The sequence below is a fragment of the Sinocyclocheilus rhinocerous genome, unplaced genomic scaffold (genome assembly GCF_001515625.1).
Source record: "Sinocyclocheilus rhinocerous isolate Xijiao unplaced genomic scaffold, SAMN03320098_v1.1 scaffold466, whole genome shotgun sequence".
In the NCBI taxonomy this organism is placed as follows: domain Eukaryota; kingdom Metazoa; phylum Chordata; class Actinopteri; order Cypriniformes; family Cyprinidae; genus Sinocyclocheilus; species Sinocyclocheilus rhinocerous.
Genome location: NW_015631145.1, coordinates 31,920 through 38,264, shown reverse-complemented (window position 1 = coordinate 38,264; position 6,345 = coordinate 31,920). Strand labels below are relative to the sequence as shown.

At 34.3% G+C, this 6,345-nt stretch overlaps 1 pseudogene; it reads left to right on the top strand.

Annotated features, from left to right (window-relative positions):
• The window catches only part of LOC107741623 (uncharacterized), a 25,359-nt pseudogene that overhangs the window by 10,358 nt on the left and 8,656 nt on the right, over positions 1-6,345 (top strand).

The window sequence follows — 6,345 nt, the reverse complement described above, 5'->3', positions numbered from 1 at the left end:
AGCCGAATTAAATGAAATTGACATACAAATAACAAATCTGGAGAGTGAATACAGATCAACTAGTTGTGAGACTACTTTAAAGAAAATTGTTGCACTGAGAAGTGAATATAACTCAATTCTTTCTAAGAAAGTGTCGAGACAACTTATGTATATCAGGCAAAGACAGTTTGAAATAGGTGATAAACCCCAAAAATTACTTGCACGCCAATTAAAGCACTCTCAGGCAACTCGTGCAATACATAAAATAAAATTGAATAATGGGAAGATAATTGTTGACCCCAAGGAAATTAATCGTTGCTTTGCTGATTTCTATAAAGAAGTCTAAGAATCAAAATGTAAAACAAGCCAAGAGGCAATAGAATACTTTTTTTCTCAATTGGATCTTCCCATTCTTAGCACTGATGCAAAACAATCCTTAGATAAAGAAATTACACTAGAAGAAATAAATGAAGTAATAGAACAGTTACCTAATAACAAATCTGCGGGTCCGGACGGCTTTAGTGCCGAATTCTATAAAACATTCAGGAATAATCTTGTACCTATAATTCAAAGATTGATTAAAGGTACAACAACACAAAATACATTTCCACCAACAATGTATGAAGCGAGTATAGTATTAATTCCAAAACCGGGGCGGGACAAGCTGCAGATGTCTTCCTATCGCCCGATCTCTCTCATTTCCACTGAATCTAAGATTATAACTAAAATTATTGCGAATAGATTGAAAAAGTACATCTGTTCTATAATTCATCAGGACCAGACTGGTTTTATGCCAAAGAGACATATATATTTTAATTTGAGATGGCTGTTTAACATAATTTATAACAAGGAAAACATAAAGACGTGTTATCTCATTAGATGCTCAACGAGCACCTTCGACCAATTAGAGTGGAAATACATGATTGCTGTTCTAGTAACAATACAAGATCTTTATAGGGAAGGTACATTTAGTTCTTTTGAACAACTAAAACAATACTATGCTCTTGTTCCTGCTCATTTTTTCCGTTATTTGCAAGTCAGAGACTTTGTTAGGAAGCACAGTTCAGACTTCAAATCTCTGAATTTAAATCCAACTTTAGAAAGTATTGTTAATGTACACCCTGGTGCTAGTGGTACTGTGTCAAATTTTTACAAATTATTGGTAGAAAAGGTGGACAATAACACTCACAAAATAAAACAGGATTGGGAAGAGGAAATGGGTTTTAATATTCGTGAAAACATGTGGGATGAGTGCTTGAGAAATGTACATACATGTTCTGTAAATGCTAGACATAATTTGATTCAGTTCAAGGTAATTCATAGGCTTCATTATTCTAAATTAAAACTTCATAAAATTTATCCCACGATTTCCCCACTCTGTAATAAGTGTAAAACATTAGAAGGCACCCTGTTTCATTCTTTATGGTCATGTAGTAAAATTCAGCCATTTTGGAAATGTATATTTAAATTTCTTTCTGAAGTGTATTCTGTCGACTTGGAGCCTGAGCCTTGTATTGGACTTTTAGGTGCAGAAAATGCCTTTTGCAGTAAATATCAAACACAGGCCTTTTCGCTCTGCATGTTACTTGCAAACAAACTGATCTTACAGATGTGGAAAGCAGATTCTGAGATGTGGGCAAGGGAACTGGGAAATATGTTACATTTGGAAGAACTGAGATTTATATTAAAATATAAATTATCCAGTTTCATCAAGATCTGGAAACCAAGTCTTTTAATCAAACTGTCTGAATATACACTATTTGGATAGCTGTTGTTGCCGTCCATCAGGATAAAAGATTGTATATTAACACTCTGTTGCTCTTTGATGTTCTTGGCTCAAAAGTCATGTATTGTACAGTGTTTCTAAACAAATCTAAAGATCAAGGAGGGTTTGGGCTTCCCAATTTTAAATATTATTATTGGGCAGCTAACTTAAATACTTTAGCGTGGTGGAGGAAGATTGGTTCAGTGGAGTTAGGTGGCAAGCCAGAATGGTTAGCAATTGAAGAAGCTTCTTGTTATAAGACTTCATTAACAGCTCTGCTTAACAGTCCCGTCAAAATTGAAGTCAAAAATATCAATGGTAACATAGTTATTTCAAACCTAATTAAAGTATGGAAACAAATCAAGGTATATTTGAATTATATAATAATATATAATATATAATAATATATTAATATATTCCAGATTTATATTTGGATACCCCAATCTGTAATAATCATGCTTTTCCTCCGGGGTTACATGATAAGATCTTTTTTCAATGGAAACATATGGGTATAGTAACAATACAAGATCTTTATAGGGAAGGTACATTTAGTTCTTTTGAACAACTAAAACAATACTATGCTCTTGTTCCTGCTCATTTTTTCCGTTATTTGCAAGTCAGAGACTTTGTTAGGAAGCACAGTTCAGACTTCAAATCTTTGAATGTAAATCCAACCTTAAGCTAATAACAAAACAGTAGCTGATTCAGAAGCGCCAGATTGTCATAGCAAAGTCAGAATTACCTCCTCTCCTAGGTTCACTAAACGGTCGTCCATAGAATGCATTGCTGTTCTGTTGTAAGTGATCTTAAAGATTCCTAAATGCATCTAGTTTCGGAAGGCCAAATAAAGTGCTTTTGCTTTCGCACTGAAACACACAGCGTCTCCCTGACATGGCTGCATCAACACTACTGCTGTTTCTGAAACCACGCCTTCTTTCTTTGCGTGCACGTTTGGGCGGCATTATGCTAATATTTCCACATAGTGATGTAGACATGTGGGGGCGTGTTAGAACGAGCCGTTTTAGGTAGGCGTGGTTGACTCTTAACTTTTATAATGAATATCTCTTTGGATTTGAGACTTTAGTCTTTGCAACTTTACAGATCTTCTTTATGCACCAAGAGCTTGTAACACTCCAAAGAGAAAGGAAAACTTGAAATTGCATCATATGACCCCTTTAACAAAAAAAATTTGCGAATAGTTCTGTTTCCTTTTCTTGTTCTGTTTCAATGTCTTACACGGTCATAACCACATGTAACTGGACTTCATTTAGCCTTTCATTTCCTTCTTATACTGCACAGCTTTTTACAAAGCAGGCATAAGTTCAATTCCATGTGCAACATCAAACCCCCTTACATCTGAATTACAGTAAGCATACACGAAATACGAAGACACAGGCCACAATACATTTGTATGGGTTTCTTTCCTTTGGTTTCAGCCACAAACCACGAACACATCCAAAAGGCCAGATTTAACGTTGCTTTAGTTCTAGCAAGAAAAACTCAAAATCTCACCATAGAATGCTTTTTTTTTTCTTTTAAGGCCACATTCACATTATTGTTTTTATGTAGCCCATTCAAAATTACTATAATAATAATAATAATAGTAATCATCATCATCATCATTATTATTTTTTTTTTATTACATTATTAAACTTAAACCAATAAAAATGTTACTGTAGTAATAATACTATTGTACTGTGCAATAAAAATCCCTCATCAGATCTACACAAATGACATATTTTGGATTCAAAATGTTTATTTTTGTCAAAAGGTGACAAGAACTCCTATTCAAACCATTTTTTTCTTCTATTTTTGTGGCCTGTACTTATGGTGATCATTGATAAAAACGGTGATAAGGGGGACGGACCCCTTCTGGTTGTAGCTAGTAACTCTCTTATCTATACTCCACAGGAAATTTATTCTCACTTTCGCAACTTGATGAGTATGTTAATTTTCGATATTGTGTCCAAAATCGCTGACTCTTAAGAATCACTTTTATATAGTGCTCCTGTATACAGATGTTTTATCTTATTAACGACGCGTTCGATTACCAAGACACACACATCTGAACACGAACCGAACAAACCGTTTTGTCTCGTTCAGTATATGTACAGTACTATATGATCAATATTTCATTTAGAGTAGGTTACATACCCATGTAAAGAGGAACTCAATCCTTGACTCCTAATCTGTCATATTTATACGACGATATTCTTCACTCACATTGAGATTTTTTGTTTTTTGATATTTTGGCTAAATTTGAAAGTTTCTCATAGCCTGTTGTGCCAGCGAGATGACGCTATGACGCAAATTGATATTGAAAGCTGGTTGAAAAGTATATGCAGCAGGGAGGAAATTATCAGGGATCAGAACGAGCTTCAGCTCTTCTCTCTTCTACAACAGAATCAGTGGTGTAAGGCGCTTCTGATGCGATCGACCCGAGTTCGAATTCGCATTTTGCAGAACTCGTTCTTCTCCCTTTTCCTATCGCATATCAGATCATAAATGTGTTCAATGAAAATGAAAGAAATATTCAAAAATTGTAAATGAAGTGCCTCACGGGTATTTAATAACAAAGTTATCGGGTAGATGAAGGGAGGGCTTTATTGTCCCAATAAGGCAGCATCCATTTAATAATTTTAATCAATATGATAACTTAAAAATGCTACAGTAAAAAAGTCTGGAATTTTGCATGGTGATAGTCGTGCCCTGGGAATAAGGCAGCAGTGACATTTTGAATGCACCCAAAAGACCCCTGAGATATAGCGCCTCCAACTGAGCCAACAATTAAATTTCTCCTGTAACTGTATTGTCATATTTGTCACATTCATGGGTCCATAACTTCAAAATGCCAAAAAATTTGAATAATGACAGTCAAGCACACTGAGTAGTATAAGGCAACAGGGAAACTTTTAACGCACCCATAAAGATCTCTGAGATATCGCACCTCTAATTGGGCCAATGATGTCATTTCTCCTGTAAATGTATTGTCACAAATATCAAATTCATGGGTCCATAACTTCAAAATGCCAGTAACAATGTCTGAAAATTTGAATAGAGATAGTCAAGCACACTGGGTATAAGTCACCAGTGAAACTTTTAACGTCCCCAAATGTACCAACAATGTGATGGCTCTTCTAACTGTATTGTCAGATTGGGTCCATAACTTCAAAAATAATATAGTCATCAACAATGGAATGACTCTTTCAATTCACTTGAGTTTAAATCGCATTCATTTGTATATCGCTTTTCACAATACATGTCATTTCAAAGCAGCTTTACAGAAAATGCATGCTTCATTGCTTCTATGTTACAAAACCAAAATAGTCTTTTATGAAATGATATCAGAAAGTACAGCTGTAAGGTAGGGCTGCACAATGAACCGAATTTCTAATCGCAATTACGGATGCCACAATTACATAATCGTTCAAAGCGACAATTAATCGAAGTCCACTTATGTTATTCTGAGTGTTTTTTTCTTCTTCTTTCTACAGGTTAGGGCCTACCTTAAGGGTTTTTCCGTTGTTTTCATTTATATAATGCCATGCATATTTGAACTTGTTTTTATTATTATTATTTAAAGAAGAAACCAATTCAATGTATAGTTGACATTTGAGGCTTAATACTATAGAAAAGCAATACAAGCTTTTCAGTTTGAGTGTTTTCAGCTTGTTTATTTTTATATAAAAATATGGCATGTAGTTGCTTCAAACAATGGTATAAACATCATTCAATGTAAATTGTGATAATCGTAATTAATAATCGCAATTACAATTTCAAGGGAACAATCGACAATTATGATTTTTGTCATAATCGTGCAGCCCTACTGTAAGGTACAAATTACAGTGCACTTTAAAACAATGATAACATGATCATTTTGTATAATCATCCATGTTTGATGTTCTGGATTCATTGCAGGGGTAGTTGTCATCTACTCAAAGGTGCTGGATCATCTGAAGTCTTCATAAGAGGCTGGATCCAAGCTGTAGTCAAATCTATAGTTAGCATAGTAGCATAATCTATACCTTGGGACATTGCAATTTGTAATATTTTTTTTAATTATTATTATTATTTAATTAATGAATAAGAGATAAATCACAATCAGCTAAGTAGAGCTGATGACATGTTCAATAATTAAAAATACTGTAATAGTATTTTATGTACCTTTATATTTTTACAGTCCACTTTCGCTGATATAGCAGTGTTATTTGCGTTTCAAAATAGTTTATTATGTTTTTATTCTGAAAATAGACACAAAAGCAACACAATCCCTTAAAAAGCATGAAAAAGAGAAAAACCCCACGGTCCCTAAATAGAGCAAGAAGCTAACTGATGCGGAAGCGTCGCGTCTTTTAAGGTGGAACAGATTGCGTCAATAAGAAGCAGTAAGAAGCAGGATTCAGCCTCGTGCGCTCTCCCCTTACTGTGCCGACTAAAAAAGGTATGGGAAACGAATTCCTGACGTCACAGCTTAATGTTCAAAATGTTTGTTTCAAATTTGTTTATGAGTAAAAACTATTTATGTGTGAATATTCCCAAACTCTCAGACAGTGCAATGTGATTGTTGTCATATTTATATATATATATATATATATATATAT